Source organism: Natator depressus, chromosome 6, assembly GCF_965152275.1.
Source record: "Natator depressus isolate rNatDep1 chromosome 6, rNatDep2.hap1, whole genome shotgun sequence".
In the NCBI taxonomy this organism is placed as follows: domain Eukaryota; kingdom Metazoa; phylum Chordata; order Testudines; family Cheloniidae; genus Natator; species Natator depressus.
In genome coordinates this window covers 59,869,915-59,888,021 of record NC_134239.1, presented here as the reverse complement: position 1 = coordinate 59,888,021, position 18,107 = coordinate 59,869,915, and the positions used below count along the sequence as shown (strand labels likewise).

Sequence of the window (18,107 nt, the reverse complement as noted above, 5' to 3'; positions counted from 1 at the left end):
TTGTTTGCAGTGTCACCTCCTGCTCTCCCCAGCTCTCAAAGAATAGAAGTGAAAAAAGGAAAACTAAGCCCTGTTTAAAAGTGAAGAACTATGGCTAACCACGCTCCGGTGCCAGCGGCTCCTAGACCTCACCTAGGAATAGCAACCCCCTGCTGCTCTTGCCCACTCTGGGCACGTGGTTTTGCTCTGATCTCTGATCCTCAGTGTGGACAGCACAGCCCCACCTGCTGTCGGGCAGCGGCCTGGCTCATCCCGCAGTGACAGCCGACTAATTGGATCAAGAGCTCCAGGAACTAGGAGGAGGGGAACGTGGTGAGAGTCCAGCTGCCTCACCCCGCCTGGCGCTGCTCAAGCCCGCACTCCCTTCCCGCTGTCCCAGGCCTTAGCATCTACTCTCCAGCCACCACCAGCGAGACTCCTTTGGAATCCCCGGGGCTGCCTGGGTCCGCCCAGCTGGGAGCTCCTCGCGCTGGGAGGCGGGGCGGGGACCCTTGTGTCCTGCAGCCTGAAATAAGGGTGGGGAGCTGCTAAAGCTGGAGGGCGAGGGGCAAAGCTAGAGCTGTGAGGCAATCTGATCTGCCGCTCGCCCCACTGCAGGCAGGGTAGCCTGCCTCGGGAACGCTGCCGAGCGGGGCTCCTTTGCACCCGGGCTTGGAGTTGAAGTCGCTAGGGTAGCAAGTAGAGAGGTAAGATACAAAGTAATCTGCCTCCGGACTGCAGTGGGACAGGGGGTGGCCCTAACGCTCCCCGCGCTGCCGCAGAGGGGCTCCTATAGGTGCGTTCCCTTGCCCTAGCGAAGGGCAGAGCAGAGGCCCCCTAAACTTCCCTCCCCTGTGGGGGGTCTCTCCACTCCGCAGCCCCAAACAGGGCGCTCCCCCAGGCTCTTTCCGGACCTGTTCCCCAGGAAGTACCGGAGCTCCCAGGGCACTGGCTGCTAAGCCCGGCCTGTTCGGCGGTGGTCGGAGTGGAGGTGGGGTAGTCCGGCCCCGCCTGGAGGGGAGGCAGCGCGCGGCGGAGCTGCACTTAATGGCAAGTGAGCTGGCCTCTTAAATGTAAAAGTTTCCTAGCGGAATGGCGGGGGGTGGGGAAGCTCCCCCTTCCAGGCCTCCCGCTGTGGGGGGGGGGAGGAGGCGCCGCCATTCGGATCTGCACTGAAACCCCCCACCCCTTGGCAGGGACTTCGCTCTCCTCCGCTAGGCTGGGCTATCGGCCGCTGGTATGTGCGCCGCGGGCTCTCCGGTTATTGCCGTGCTCTGGGGAGTGGAGCCCCGCCATCCCCTCTGCGGGAGCGGGCTGGGAGCGGTGCCCTGTTAGTGTCCGGCCCCAAGGGTGCCCCGTTAGGGGGTCAGCTGCCATGAGACGGGTATAATGAGGGTGGCCAAATAGCAAGCGGAAAAATCAGTACAGGGGTGAAGTCGGGGAAATAGGCGCCTATATAAGACAAAGCCTGGAATATTGGGGCTCTCCCTATAAAATCAGGACATCTGGTCACTGGGCTATAATAGAAGCATTTTCCAAGAAGTTAGTTAGAGACCTCAGGCTGATCTCCCCTTACAGCCCAGCTGCTGAGGCAACCCACCCCATCCCCTGTTCTCTGGGTGGGGGTTTCAGACACCCTCCCCCCCCCTCAGCTCCTGGGCTCAGAGCTAGCTTGTCCACATCTGAACAAGTTTCCCAGAACCTCCCTTAGTGCCTGCACTCCTACCAGTCCCCTGCTCCCATCTCTTTTACCCGGAGACTCCTAGGGTGGGTTCTCTGTGGGACCCCACTCCCTTCTGTTTGGAGCAGGCTTCTCTCCTTTAGAGCCAGGGAAGGGGCGGGGGAGAAAGGGACAGGGCCCCTTTGTGAAGACCATGCGGAGTTGCTTCCCACACTGAAACTGGAGCTGCAGGCCCTGGAGCCTGGCAGAGCCTCTGTTAAAGGGACAGGTTTCAGAATGGTAGCCTTGTTAGTTTGTATCAGCAGAAAAAACGAGGAGTACTTGTGGCACCTTAGAGACTAACACATTTATCTGAGCATAAGCTTTCGTGGGCTAAAGCCCACTTCATCAGATGCATGCAGTGGAAAATACAGTAGGAAGATATACATATATACACACAGAGAACATGAAAAAATGGGGGTTGCCATACCAACTCTAACGAGATTAATCAATTATGATGGGCTATTATCAGCTATTATTATAGCCTACCTTAATCGATTAGTCTCATTAGAGTTGGTATGGCAACCCCCATTTTTTCATGTTCTCTGTGTGTATATATGTATATCTTCCTACTGTATTTTCCACTGCATGCATCTGATGAAGTGGGCTTTAGCCCACGAAAGCTTATGCTCAGATAAATGTGTTAGTCTCTAAGGTGCCACAAGTACTCCTCGTCCCTTTTGTTAAAGGGATAGGCACCCTCCGGCTGCCCTTTGCCAACTGGACTGTGCGGAGGTACTATCATGGTACTGACACCTCTATCTTAAGAAAAATGTATTCAAACAGCAGCAGACCACCTAGATCCCATCCAGTCCTTAGCCCAACTCCCACTGGAGTGTCTGGGGAGGTGTCCATGGAAATAGGGACTCCTATATCCATTTCCCAAAACAAATAGGCCTCTTCAGTATGCTATCCATTCCTCAAGTCCAGCTGGACCATTTGGTTTCCATTTGGTTTTCTGCCCCTTCTTAGGCATCAGCTGGGGACATCCTCCTCATATTGTAAATTCCTGACTCCCAGAGCTGAGGGTGACAAGTTAGAATTATGTGCTGCAGAAACTTCCACCACTCCTGTCCTTGCTTAACTGTGGCCACTGATCTTGCATTTGGGCTTTCTAGGGCTGAGGAGTGGATATGTGGTGATGGGGAGGCTGAGAAATATTTATTTTGGAGGAGTAAGAGGAGCAGTTCTTCACAACCTACCTGTTTTTACTATCTGGTAACTGCATAAAACCCCTGGGACTATCCTCTCCGCTTTAGCGCATCAACACATATGGAATGTTGGTGTACTGGGTGCTCACCACCAGATTTTGTGTGTGCCTTGGGAGCACAGACCATCTATGGCTTGTCCTTACCTGTGGCAGAAGGGGTCAGACTCCTCAGCAGAAACAGCAACAAGTGCAGCTATCCTGGCCCAAATGCTTTAACCAGTTTGTCCACTTTCTGTGCCAACTATGCATTTTTTTTTTTTGCCTGTTGCACTTCCCAAGCTTGGAGACCTTTTTTGTTGGGGGAGGTGAACTTTAGTACTTGTTCTCTGAAATTCCCCATGAACTCTTGAGCATCCTTTTCTCTCCCTCCCCCGCCCTAAAAACAAAAATAAATCTCTACCCCAAACAGAGGTTTTCTGCCTTCCGAAACAGAAGCCAAACTAGAGACTTAATGAAGCTCATTAGGAGCTATTTCACTGCCAATCTAATGAAGATACTATTATAGGTTACATACAAAACCCTAACATTCTTCCACCTCACTCTGGAATTAAAATGTAGCTGAGAAGTAGTTAAGTCTTACAAAGAGCTCAGATACTTTTCTGTTTGTAATAGGAATACTCTCTGCAGGGCAGTTTCAAGTGCTAAAATTACTAGAGCACTGGATTCTTCTGTCTCTGGGTGTGAGCTGATCTCTGGGTGGGGTCAAAATGGAATTTCTTCCAGTGCATTTCACAACTAGGTACACCATGTGTCAAAGGATTACCTGACTATGAAGCATCAGACATTCTTCACTGACGAACTATCACTTAGAAGATGAACCAACAGTCTGTTTTGTTTTGGCAACTCCTTTATTCCTAATATCTACTTCAGCAGAAGATTGTTCCCTGAACCATCCTCTTGTCTTCTTCCAAGCAAAAGTTTGAGGAAAAAGATAAATGTGGGAGTGACTGGCCTGCTGTTCTCCCTACTCTGTGCCTGCTGAGACTTTTACCTAAGAGCTTGCTCCTGTCTGTGGCTTGTCTGCACTTGTTCTTGTGAAGATTGTTTCCTTCGTTTCCTATGCAGTTAAGAGAGGCCTAACATCTCTATGACAGCCAAGCATAGGGTTGACATCTCTTGCCCACTTGGGACTCCATTACGCAGTGCCAGCAAGTGAATAGTTTGGCAGGATTTAAGATGGGATGGACTACACAGGATTGTGGACTCTGTCAATGCAGTACAGAACTCTGGGGCAGGTTGTTGGCTGGTGAGTGGCCATTAGGGTTTTATGTATCCAAGCCATACAAATGTGAAAACATTTTAAGTGAATGGAATCCTCTCATTGGGAAATGTCATGTCTGGTGTTCCTAGTGAAGATTCAGAGCCTTGTGGCTTGTGCAAGAGCAGCTAAAATCCTGTGTGCTGGGTCTGGATGGACACAGGCTCCAAATTCTACTTCCTTACTCAAGGTTGTCATACCATCTGATACTGTCTGCCTAAACAATAATGGTGATTGAATAATCCCAGAAAGAAGGGCAGGACTTTAGTATTTACAAAAGTGGACCTTTCTGAATAAATCCTTTTATTACTGCTTACAGAATGGTGAGTGTACATGGCACCATAAAGGGGGAACTGTGCAGACAGATAAAGACTGCTCCCAAAAAATCTTAGTCTAAAGGCCTTCGCAATAGGATACAAAACCGAATAAGAAGGGTGTCTAGTGAGTTGTGTGTCTGGAAGTCTTTATAAAAAATGTGACTTTAGGAGCCTCTTTAGAGGAGAGGAAGGAGGCTGGTGTACTTGAATTAAGAAGCTGTTGCAGGATGTCTAACTGCTCTCCACCCTTCTGCAACACACTTATTCTCCTAATGGAATGTCCTAAATGCTGCCTGTCTTTCTGTGTGGCTGAAGTTACTGCACTTATAAAGGGATAGTCCTCATGCTGCAGAAAGTTTAGTGTGTTCATTCCTGTGATTAGTCAGCTTTGTTTCACTGATTGGTAAAATAGTTTCAAGCTCCCTAGAGTTGTGGGCTGAGGCAGCATATGTTACTGGCCTTCCTTCTCTCCATGAATTGCACTAATGGATTGAACCTCCCAGACTCTTGGGAGGCAGAGTATTATCTAGTAGGTGCCACTGGGGTATTATAATCTGCCAAAGGTGACCTGCAAGAGACTCTTGAGAGGATTTAAAAACTCCTTTAGCCTTAGAAACATCAAGCATATCAAATCTGACTTCCTGGTTCACCTTGGTCTCCCTGGAGATCAGAGGATGTTTATTTTCAGTTCATGCATCTTAATTGAAGCAGTAGGGGTGTTTTTAAAATATCTAAAAGATGCCCTTTCCAAATACTAGTGCCTTGAAGTTGTTAATGAACCACCCTCTTCTTCCCCACAACTTAAAAAAAATCCTTTCCCTCAACCTTTCTGTTGCTCAGTTTTCTCTCGACTCTTGTGATGTCATTTATTTCTCTAGTCTTCCAATCACCACAGAGTCTTCAGGGCAGATGAGTTGAATTTCAACTCTTAAAAACACACAAATCAGGGAACTTCTGGGGCAAAAAAATTCCCAGGCCACTTAATTGATTAGAAAGAAGCAGAAAGGCATAGTTCCAATGTTCTCTTCCTTTTCAGGTCCTCTTTAACACTTTTTGTGATGCCCATACTCACTGATGCTCTTCTGTATCTTTTCCCTTAACTCTCCTGAGGTTTGGGGTTGTGCCTGAGAAACTGAGCTGATGCTATGCATAAGCAGACTTAGGCTATGTTTACACTGGCAACTGAATGACAAAACTTTTGTCTTTCAGAGGTGTCAGCGCTCCCCGCCCCAAGACAAAAGTTTTGCCAACAACAAGCGCTGGTGTGAACAGCGCTCTCCTGCCGACAAAGCTAACGCCGCTTGTTGGGAATGAAAGTTTTTTTTGTCAGGAGAGCTGACAAACGGGCTACATTGTGAGCCTTTTAGCAGCTCGGCTGTAGTGACACAGCTGTGTCTCTAAAAACTGCATAGTGTAGACATAGCCTAAGCAATTGCTTAGGTCCCTGAGCAGCTCAAGGGGGGCCCCCATTTGCTTTTTAGTGTGTTTGGGGGCCCAAAAATATTCCTGCTTATGACTCCCAATGGGCTGGCACCCCCCCTGCTGAGGAAAAAAGATCAGGGCATACACCTAGTTGAGCTCCAATCCAGACTAGATTAGAATGCCCTGTATGGTCTGCCAGAGGAGAGTTTGCTTTCCCCTCACCCCCTTTAGAGGTTTAAAAACAAACCTGACACTGCCTCAACCATAGTCAGCTACAAACCCTTCAGACTGTTTGCATGCCTCCCTCATTAGGTTATCCCTTTGTAGTTGCCCAGTATCTTTCATAGTGGTACCTTCTCTTTCAGGGTAGGCCCAGTCAGAGGTGATGCCAAACTCTACCTATTTCTTCCTGAGGGGGCTCCTCAGAGGCCAACGGTGGATATCTGAGTGGGTATCTCTGGCAATGGCACCATTATCTCATTTTTTCATGTAGCCTCCCCACTAGGCGACTGTCGCTGAGCCAATGCCTTATCCATGTTCCTTGTCAAGATACTAAAAGCACTGAGATCTGTTTTCTACACTTCTGAGAAATTGGGTGTGGAGTAGAACAGAGATTCTCAGGACAAATTATTTGGTGGCCTTAGGGAGCGGACACCAACTCTTGCTTGTGGCCGCTCTCACACTTTTTCCTAAAATACTCAATTAGCTTTAGAAAAAACAAATAAATATGCACATATACATGTCCAAATCATTGTAATTTATTTATTACTAGCTAGGAAGTCTGCTGTGAATAGTGATATTAACAAACATACAAGTATCACTTTTCGCAGCAGACTTACTCAGCACTGGGAAGTCTGGGGACAAAGTAAGCCCTAGATGGGGGATAGGGGGAGGTGCCAGAGGCAATGGGGAGGGGCAGAGTCTGAAACCCCGGGGCTGGAGCCCAAAGCCTTGCAGCTAGAGTCTGCTTCTTTGCCACGGCCGAGCTGAAGCCCAAATCCTGAGCCCCACCCCCCGTTGGAAAGATGGGGAACTTACTGGCTGCCCAACCCTTGCTGGAAGCCCAAGCAACCGACACCAAGGCAGTGCATCCAGGAGCACCAGGGTGGGGGCAGGGCTGCTGCTCCCCCACAATCACACCCCAGGAGGCTGTGGCTGCAAGAAAAGCCCCTGGTGGCCACATGCAGCCACGGTGGCCACATTTGAGAAACACTGGAGTAGAACACCATGGTACCAGCTAGCAGGGGTCTGGCTCTGTAGGCAACAAAAGGAATAAGTGGGATCTCAGGATGTCCCAGCCTCTCCTGGTGGACTGGTTTGCTGGGAACCTATCTAACTTTTCACCCCCTGTAAGTAAACTTTTTAGCCTAGAGGATTAGAAAGCCAGCTGGGTCACTGCAGGCAGCATACAAGCTGATGGAGTTTCCAGTCACCCACTAGCTGGCAGTGATTATTGTGACGTTGCACTCCATATGTTTTATGGAAATATGCTTATGAGCATGAATATGATGTAACTGGAATATGCTTTATGCAAAAGGTCTCTTGTAAGGTATCATAACAAAGGTTATAAGCTACTGAATATATTCCTCCTATTTGTATGCATGTATCCTTGTCTCTGAAGCTAGAAATATGAAGTAAAACTCTGAGGTCCTATTGTAATTATGCAAAGTGTGGGCCATTAATGGTGGTTTAAAATCTTGATGGCTCCCATTGGCCCAGACAATGGTCATAAATGGTTTATTTACCTGCAAACCTTCCTGTGGGCCAATCCAGGAAGAATGGAGACTAGGGGGTCTTACAGTGACATGTGACCATGCACATGATGCTGGAATCCATCTTAATCCTTGTACTTTTCCATTGTGCTTGTCCCCACCCCATCAGACAAGAGTCCCACCTTGTGCCAAAGCTATAAAAGGGAACGGAGCAGGACAAAGGGGTCTGCCAATCATGAGAGAACCCCTGCTCACCACCTGAGATGTCGGCTGGAACTAACAAGGACTGTACTAGCGGAAAGGATAGGGCCCAGATTAGGAAGGAGACTAGTCTGTGAAAGAAGCTTATTGGAACATCTCTAAGAGTGAGATATTACCTGTAACCAGTTTCTTAATGTATTAGGCTTAGACTTGTGTGTTTTTGCTTTATTTTGCTTGGTGACTTACTTTTGTTCTGTCATTACTTAAACCACAATTTATGAATTTACCCTGTATAAGCTTTATACAGAGTAAAATGGATTTATTTGGGGTTTGGATCCCATTGGTGTCTGGGTGCTGGAAACTGGTAACCTGCTGAGCTGTTTTCAGTTAAGTCTGCAGCTTTGGGGGCGTGGACCAGACCTTAGGTCTGTGTTGCAGTAGGCTAGCGTGTCTGGCTCAACAAGACAGGGTTCTGGAAGTCCCAAGCTGGTAGGGAAAACGGGCTTAGAGGTAATTTCAGCATGTCAGGTGACCGTCCCAAGTGGGTTTCTGTGACCTAACCCGTCACAATGATATCAATGGTCTTGAGTTTAATTCTGCCTCTGCCACTGATCTGTGTGACTGCCCTACTCTGTAGATGGAGATAGTACTTGCTTTCCACACAGGAGTGCTGTGGGTACTGGTGAACTTGTATGCCACATTTACAGGTGGCTGAACAATGGGGCTTGGCAACTTTTTTTTGTGCTGCTTCTTCTAAAGCAGAACCCTTCCTGTTGGTGTGCATGGGGATGTGGCCCTTGCTGTGTAGAGCTCAGAGGTGGGGCTTTCTGCATGCTTTTTGATAAGGGCACGTGAGCCTTATGGAGGGTTGGGAGATGTGTCATAGCACATTTCTCATTTACAAAACAGTTAATTTTAGGCACTCCTGGATTTATTTCCATCTTTGTTTGGCCCTCTGGTATTTTCAGCGTGCTCTTTGCTCTGTCCTGGCTAGTGCTAGCCTTGCTAGAGGGGCCTGCTCCACAGGCTGAAGGCCTGGGCGAAAAAGCCTGGTGTTGGCTTTGAGTGGACTGGAGGGTGCTGTGCCAGCGATCACAGAGCCTCGGACACACACACACACACACACACACACACACACACACACACACACACACACACACACACACACACACACACACACACACACACACACACACTGTCTTGTTCAACTCCACTGTGTGCTGTGTCGCCTTCCAAATGGAGGTGTCTGGGCTTATGAACTGGACTAGTGAGCGCTTTCCAGAGAGGAAGTACTCTAGTCTTACTGAGAAATAAGAAGGGTCAAGATGGCTCCATCCCAAATGCAAAGAGAAAACTGGTCTCTCCAGCTGTGGGATGGACGCTTATTCAGAAAGCCAAGCAGAAAAAGCTTGGATTGTACTAAAGCTTCCCAGTGTCCTGCTCGCATGTCAGGCTGGGCACTGAAAAACAAGGGCAAGATTCTCTGCTCTGGGGGATGGGCTGGGAGGGAAGAAGCCACATTTCGGTGATGCTAAACAGCTGAAATATCTTCCTGAAGTGTGTGTGCTTCTCAGAGATGTCTGTCCCATTCCCCTGTGTCTATTCTGATAGTTAGGAATCTGCGGTGGATGGTAACACCTGGGATTTAAATTGATGTTTGCCCTTCAGGCTGAAGACTCTATTTCGAAAAGGTCATTGGGCCACTATAGATACTTTAAATGGGGAGGCAGATTCTATGCCTTGTTTCACTCCCTTTGCACTGTTCAGGCAGCATGAAGATAGCAAATAACTCTTCTGACTTCCCTGAATGGAGCTCAGTGTAACAATCTTGGTAGGAGGAACATGAGAGTTGAGTATTAAAAAAAATTAGCTCAGTTGCTAGTGGCTGCCCCTGCTCAACCCTGCTGCCTAGGCACACTTTAGGGAGTACAACCCTATAAATGCTCCTAAAGGGCTAGTGAAGATCTCAAGGGGCAGAGCAGTGCTGAGGTAGTTAAATCGGCTCTTCTCATGGGACGGAAGATGTTGTTATGAAAGCTTTTTGTTTGTTGGGTGTTCTCCCCACTCCTTAAACAAAATATGCTCCTTTTTGGCATGCATGATCGCCAAGACACTATCAGCCCTGCAGAAGGGTGCTGTGTGTAGCTGTTGGTCTATAGTCTTGCCTGTTTGTATGGCTCTGAACTCTGTCTCACCCCAACAGTTGCCTTTCATGTTGCTTAGATTTTCCTCTCCGAGGAAGCAATTGAGTAAACTAGTTCTGGTGCCAAAAGTGTGAACAATGAACCTGCACATCATCAAAGCAGAGGAACTGACCACAACATTTAGTAGAGCCACCAGGGTGTGTGGCCCCTCGCCCCGCCCTTCATTCCCTCTCCCTCCTTATACCAGCTCATATTCCCCCCAGAATGAGAAATCCTGGTTTCAATCCTGTCTTGTGATCCTGCATTTCTTTAGGGGTTGTCCTGTGCTCTCTACCTTTCTGTAACCTGCAGAGGAGAAAATAGAACTCTGAGTTGTGCAGGGAACCAGATGAACTTCAGGAAAACCTTGATGTTTGACCTCTTTCTTCCAGGCTGTTATCTCCATTGTGTGAATGTTTGAGAGAAAGGTGCACTTCAGGGAAAAACACACAGGTAGTAAAATCAGGTGGTGCCAGGCAAAGCCAATCCCCTCCATGACGTAATTGCTGATAATAGGAGGTGCAGTGGGTAAAGGCTCTCTGAATTTGTTAGGGCATGACACAGTCACAGACTTGGCCTGAACAACAAAGTAATCCCTAATGATAAAACCTCCAAGTGGCAACTCAAATGACAAATCAGTGTAATGAGAAGCAAATGGAAATAGTTATTACTTGGAGGATGTAGTAGAGGTTACTTGCATACATGGATGATATAAAACTGAGGTTATGGGGCTGAGGGTGGATTAACGTGCAGTGAAATTTCCACATTGAAGAAATGGGCAGAAAAGACTTGAGTCCATTTTAAATAACTGTGTGAAGCCTAATGAAGGAAGAAACCATGAAATGCCCAGATCTAGAATGGGACTAACCAGGCAGTGGTTGTTGTAGAGGATTATTTGAATATAGTCTGTGTGCATAAGGCTTTTCAGTACATAAAGATCCAGTCCTTGCCCTGATGGTCTAGCAAGGTGACTCCATCTCAGTGGAACATTTGCCTTCTGGAATGAATAGGAGTTTCCAATGTAAAAGCAACTACAAATTATTCTGCTCTACCTGGCACTTGTCAGGCCTAGACTGGAGCACTCGGCTCAGTTTGGAGTACCTCAGTTCATAAAACAACATGAACAAACTGGAGAGTTCGTAGAGGAGTATCACCAAGGATAAGCTTTTTATTCAAGGGCTGTATGGAAGTGGGCAGATGCTGCTCACCCTGATAGTCAGAAGAGATCCCTTTACTGCTCTTAGGGAGCTCTGTTACAACATTATCCTCATTAGTCAGTGAGTGTGGACAAGCCCATGGATTTGTGCTATAGTAGGAGAAATGTAGGTTAAATATTGGGGGGGGGGGAGGGGGGGGAACGCTCTGGAGCAGGAGCCAGTTGCCAATGGGGAGAGTGACAGCCTTTTCTGGAGCTAGTCAGGGTTTGGTTAGACACCCGCCTCTGATAGTTTGGGGATGAAATCACTCCTGTCACAATACAGAGAGACGGAAGATAACTCACTTGAGATCCTTTCCAGCTGAAATGAGTCTAGAGGCTGGCATGAATTCACTGGCAAGTTTGATGCTAGCTGACCCTGATTGGTAGGGGTGGGAAATGCATGGGATAGAAGCAAACAGCTAATTGTCTCTTTAGCTCAAACAGTGTGGTTGCATGCATGGAGGGTTATTTGATATGAGCGAAACCCACTCACAGTCAGAGAGGGGGAAAACAGGTCATGGGTGGCATCTGGGAAGCAGCATGACTGAGTGGTGAATGTAGATGTGGGGCAGAAACCACGCTATTTATGGTGCTGTGAAAGTAGGGAGATGATAGTGCAGCTCTTTGAAGCCTTGATGGCACAGTTCTGACTGAGCTCCACTTTGCAGATGCCCACCAGGCAGCTGTGTTTGGGACCACGTACTGGATCTGTGTGCTTCTAAGGCCCACTCAGTCTGGGCAGGGTCTAGCCATAGCCTTTTACTCTAGCCTTGTGGGAACGCTTTCCAGGTGCAGACTCTATCTGGTACCTCTCTTTTTCTTTTTTTCTTTTTTTCTTTTTTTTTTTTGTTAAGGGAATGAGACCTTACGGGCAAGCTGCCCTGGTCCTCCAAGACACCCTAGTTGCTCAAGCACATCCTCCCCAGAGTTCCACCCTCATGGATACTCTGGTTTAGAAATTACTCTGTAAAGTCAGTGTTACTGCTTCAGCTATCATGTGTCCCTGAAGGGTGAAACTATAAACCAATCATACTTCTGTTATAGACAAAGCACAGGAGATCTGTGGAAAAAATAATAAACACCTGTACACAGTTCCCTCCCTCAATCCTCACTACGTTCTTTGGTTTTGGTAGTGCCTTCAGGGGAAACAGGTCCCTCTGCCTGGACCCCACTCTGGTCCTGTCTTCTCTTCCTGGTCATGGATTCTCCCCTGACTCTTGCAGCAAGCTGTTTTAGGGGTTCTCAAACTTCATTACATTGCGACCCCTTTCTGACAATAAAAATTACTACATGAACTGAGGGGCAAAGCTCAAGGCCTGGAGCCAAAGCCCTCGGGCTTCATCTTTAGGTCTGGGCCTGAGCAAGTCTAATACCAGTCCTGGCGATCCTATTAAAATTGGGTCATGACCCACTTTGGGGTCTCAACCCACAGTTTGAGAACCCCTGCTTTAGCTTGTTTGGGTTAGACAGTCAAAAGGCTCCCCTGCTCAGCAAGCATACCCCTGTTTTTAACAGCAGCTTTTAACACCTCTTGTCAGGTTTTTCCTTTCAGCTGGGGATTTTCAATTGCTCCAACCCTACCCCACCCCGCTCCAGACAGTTTGGGAAGGACTATTTTCGCCCAGCCTCCAGCCCTCCTGTTCTAGGCAGCTTCCATCTGAATGGAAGACCATTCAGATTAATGACTGTTAACTGTTGCTGTTGCATCTCCCTCTCCCTGGTTAGGGAGATAAATTTAAAAAAGACTGTGTGAGCAAATGACTGAGTCAATATACACTGCAGCATTCAATGACAGAGAAATTTCAAAAAGTCAACCAAAATTCATAAATTTTACACAGACAAATTTCCCAAACTGTCACACCTGACATGGCTGCCCCTGGAATAACTGGCGCAGCTCTTGTCTCCACAACGCAGGAAAGCTGTGGAAAAGGCAAAAGTACCACAAATCCAACCCAAGGATAGCAGGAGAGACTGAGACCAAGGCCTTGTCTATACTACCACTTTACATCGCTGAAACTTGCATTGCTGGGGGGGGGGGGCAGTTCACACACTCAGCTCTCTCCCAGTGCTGGTGCCACGACTACACAGTCAGGTTAAAGCGCAGCCTATGTCTGCATAATTTACGTCACTCAGGGGTGTGAAACCCCCCCCCAAGTCACATAAGTTACACTGACCTAAGCACTCCTGTGCACACCACTGTGTCGGTGGGGGAGCTTCTCCTGCCAACCTAGCTTCTGCCACTTGCGGAGGTGGCTTTATTATGCTGAGGGGAGAGCTTTTTTCCCCATCTTCATACAGTGTCTTCACCAGACATGCTGTGGCACAGCTATATCAGTACAGCTGCGCCACTGAAGCACTGTATGTTTAGCCCTGGTCCACACAATGAGTTTAGGTCAAATTTAGCAGCGTTAGATCGATTTAACCCTGCCCCCGTCCACATGACGAAGCCATTTTTGTCGACTTAAAGGGCTCTTAAAATCTATTTCTGTACTCCTCCCCGAAGAGGGGATTAGCGCTGAAATCGACATCACTGGGTCAAATTTGGGATAGTGTGGATGCAATTCAACGGTATTGGCCTCCGGGAGCTATCCCAGAGTACTCCATTGTGACCACTCTGGACAGCACTTTCAACTCAGATGCACTAGCCAGGTACACAGGAAAAGCCCCAGGAACTTTTGAATTCCATTTCCTGTTTGGCCAGCGTGGTGACCTCATCAGCACAGGTGACCATGCAGTCCCAGAATCGCAAAAGAGCTCCAGCATGGACTAGAACGGGAGGTACTGGATCTGATCACTGTATCGGGAGACGAATCTGTGCAGGCAGAACTCTGTTCCAAAAGACGAAATGCCAGTATATTTGCCAAAATCTCCAAGGGCATGATGGACAGAGGCTACAACAGGGACCTGCAGCAGTTCCACATGAAAATTAAGGAGCTCAGGCAAGCCTACCAAAGAGACAAACGGCTGCTCTGGGTCAGAGCCCCAGACATGCCGCTTCTATGATGAGCTGCATGCAATTCTAGGGAGCGCCCCTACCACTACCCCACCCTTGTCCATGGACACCAGCAAGGGGGAGTCTCACGCAACAGGCATGAGAATTTTGGGGAGGAGGACAGCGTGCAGCAGGCAAGCGAGGAATCCCTTCTCCCCGACAGCCAGGAACTGTTCATCACCCTGGAGCCAATACCCTACCAAGGAGGGCTCCCGGACCATGAAGCCGGAGGAGGCACCTCTGGTGAGTGTACCTTTGTAAATATAATAAATGGTTTAAAAGCAAGCGTGTTTAATGATTGATTTGCCCTGAAGACTTGGGATGCATTCACAGCCAGTACAGCCCCTCCTTTTAAATGGCCAACCCAATGGGTGCTTGGTATGGGAAAGGAGGGTGCTGCTGTTTGAAACCATTCCCACATGTTGTGAAGGTTGAAGAAGCCGAAAGACTGTGGCTTACCATGGCTGCCTGCAAGCTGAATTCTGTTGCCCGGCCCAGCGTGTGTGATCTCTCTCGCCAAACCGGCAGGCCCTCAATATAGGAGGCAAAATGTGACCTTGTACCGAAAGCACATGTGCTATGTAATGTTAACAGCTTGGTTCACCGTGAAAGAGTCTACCCATTGTTCTCTAAAATGTGTCTTTTTAAATACTACTCTCCCTTTTTTTTTTTTTTCTCCTCCCGCAGCTGCAAATGTTTCAACACACCCCCTATCATCTCCATCCCAGAGGCTAGCACAGATAAGAAGGTGGAAGAAACTGCGCTCGCAATGAAATGTTCTCTGAGCAAGATAAAGGTGGCAGCAGCGTGATGAGAGGAGGCAGGATGCAATGCTGAGGCTACTGGGGGATCAAACTGATACACTCTGGCATCTGGTAGAGCTGCAGGAAAGGCAGCAGGAGTACAGACCGTCACTGCAGCCCCTGTGTAACCGCCTGCCCTCCTCCCCAAGTTCCATAGCCTCCTCACCCAGATGCCCAAGAACTTGGGGGCGGCCCTCCAGGCACCCAACCACTCTACCCCAGGGGACTGCCCAAGCAACAGAAGGCTGGCATTCAATAAGTTTTGAAGTGCAGTGTGGCCTTGTCCTCCCCCACACCTCCCAGGCTACCTTGGCAGTTATCCCGCTATTTGTGAGATGAATTAATAAAGAATGCATGATTTTGAAACAACAATGACTTTATTGCCTCTGCAAGTGGTGATCGAAGAGGGGAGGGCAGTTGGCTTACAGGGAAGTAGAGTGAACCAAGGGGGCGGGTTTTCATCAAGGAGAAACAAACAGAACTGTCACACCATAGCCTGGCCAGTCATGAAACTGGTTTTCAAAGCTTCTCTGATGCACAGCGTGCCCTGCTGTGCTCTTCTAATAGCCCTGGTGTCTGGCTGCATGTAATCAGTGGCCAGGCGATTTGCCTCAACCTCCCACCACACCATAAACATCTCCCCCTTTCTCTCACAGATATTGTGGAGCACACAGCAAGCAGTAATAACAATGGGAATATTGGTTTCTCTGAGGTCTAACTGGGTCAGTAAACTGCACCAGCGCGCTTTTATACGTCCATGTGCACATTCTGCACTTGCTCAGCCTATAGTTGAACAGCTCCTGACTACTGTCCAGGGTGCCTGTGTATGGCTTCATGAGCCATGGCATTAAGGGGTAGGCTGGGTCCCCAAGGATAACTGTTGGGGATGTTGAAATGCCTATAGTTACTTCCCAGACCAGAAAATAAGTCCCTTCCTTCAGCTGTTTAAACAGACCAGAGTTCCTGAAGATGCGAGCGTCATGTACCTTTCCCGGCCATCTCACGTTGATGTTGGTGAAACGTCCCTTGTGATCCACCAGTGCTTGCAACACCATTCAAAAGTACCCCTTGCAGTTTATGTACTCATTACCAAGGTGGTCCGGTCCCAAAATAGGGATACGTGTTCCACCTATCACCCCACCACAGTTAGGGAACACCATTGCAGCAAAGCCATCCACTATGACCTGAACATTTCCCAGAGTCACTACCCTTGATAGCAGCAGCTCAGTGATTGCGTTGGCTACTTGGATCACAGCAGCCCCCACAGTAGATTTTGCCCACTCCAAATTGATTCCCGACTAACCGGTAGCTGTCTGGCATTGCAAGCTTCCAGAGGGCTATCGCCACTTGCTTCTGAACTATAAGGGCTGCCCTCATCTTGGTATTCTTGCACTTCAAGGCAGGGGAAAGCAAGTCACAAAGTTCCATGAAAGTGCCCTTACGCATGCGAAAGTTTCGCAGCCACTGGGAATCATCCCAGACCTGCAACACTATGTGGTCCCACCAGTCTGTGCTTGTTTTCCAGGCTCAGAATTGGTGTTCCACAGCATGAGCCTGCCCCATTGCCACCAGGATGTCCAAATTGCCAGGGCCCGTGCTTTGAGAGAAGTCTGCGTCCATGTCTTCATCACTCCCGTCACCACACTGCCGTCGCCTCCTCACCTGCTTTTTCAGGTTCTGGTTCCGCACGTACTACAGGGTAATGTGCGAGGTGTTTACAATGCTCATAACTGCCGCAGTGATCTGAGTGGGCTCTATGCTTGCCGTGGTATGGCGTCTGCAGGAGAGCAGAGTTGCAGCAGAAGCGGTGGCTAAAGACGGATGCCACGAGAATAGATATTTATAGAGAATGACAAGAGGACCTGCAAGGTGGATTCAGGAGAGCAGAGTTGATGGGGTGGAGGACGATGGTTAGCACTGCGCACATTTCCCGGGGAAGAACATGCGTACCCGGGAGCCTATGACAGACAACATGGAGAAATTTGCTATTGAGACAATAGCAGCAGAGCAGAGTCGCAGTGGAAGCGGTGGATGACGACGGTTAGCAGCACCCAGGAGGACCAGAACGGATCCCCCAAGCTGCAGGAGAGCAGAGTTGCAGTGGAAGTAATGGATGATGATGGTTAGCAGACTTACTGGACCGTCTGCTGCCAGCAGCACCCAGGACACAACAGCGGCAGTGTCGGTGAGCTGAGCTGAGTGGGCTGCACGCTTGCAGTGGTATGGCATCTGCTCGGAAAAAAGGTGCGAAACGATTGTCTGCCGTTGCTTTCACGGAGGGAGGGGCGGCTGATGACATGTACCCAAAACCACCCGTGACAATGTTTTTGCCTCATCAGGCATTGGGAGCTTAACCCAGAATTCCAATGGGCGGCGGAAACTGCAGGAACTGTGGGATAGCTACCCACAGTACACCGCTCTGTAAGTCGATGCTAGCCACGGTAGTGAGGACGCACTCTGCTGACTTAATGCGCTTAGTGTGGACATACACAATCAACTGTATAAGATTGATTTCTAAAAATCAACTTCTATAATATTGATCTACTTTCATAGTGTAGACATACCCATAGACATGGCCTGAGACTCATTTCTCTAAACAAGAGAGAATAAAAGTCTTGGAAAGGGAGGGAGATAGAGCCTGGTCATGCCAAATAACTTCAAAGTGAAAGAAAGGAACTCCTGTGTCAGGCTTGGTCTACACTGAAAAGTTATATCAGAATAAGTACATTGGTCAGGGGTGAGAAAAACTACACCCTGACCGTCATAACTGTGCAGACAAAACCCCTGGTGGAGACACAGCTGCACCAGTGGATGGGGGATTCCATCGACATGGCTAACTTTGTTCAGGGCGGTGGTGTTCCTACACCAACGTAAAAACTTCTGTCAGTGTAGGCTACGTGCAGGTCTGGCCCACAACATTTTGGCACCAGAGGCGGGGAGCTCAAATGATGCCCTCAGGCCCCCTCGCTTGGGCCAAAACGTTGAAAGGTCTCAATTCTGCCTTCTTCCTGTTCTACTCCTCTCATGGTACAGCTCTGCTACCTACCCCAATAAAGGAGAACTAACAACTTAAAATGCCTTGTTCAAAAATTTTAAGTAACACGTAACTTTC

The 18,107-nt window shown here is 48.5% G+C and overlaps 1 protein-coding gene across 4 annotated transcripts in view; it reads left to right on the top strand.

The window, feature by feature from the left end:
* Nucleotides 1-471: 471 nt before the first annotated feature.
* Nucleotides 472-18,107, top strand: part of PACSIN3 (protein kinase C and casein kinase substrate in neurons 3) — a 38,823-nt gene continuing 21,187 nt past the window's right edge. For 2 of the 4 annotated variants that reach the window (XM_074955400.1, XM_074955398.1), the window contains exon 1: nt 472-686. The gene's annotated coding sequence lies outside the window, so the exon portion shown is untranslated. The remainder of the gene's footprint in view (nt 687-18,107) is intronic. The other 2 variants (XM_074955401.1, XM_074955399.1) reach the window with 2 other exon arrangements.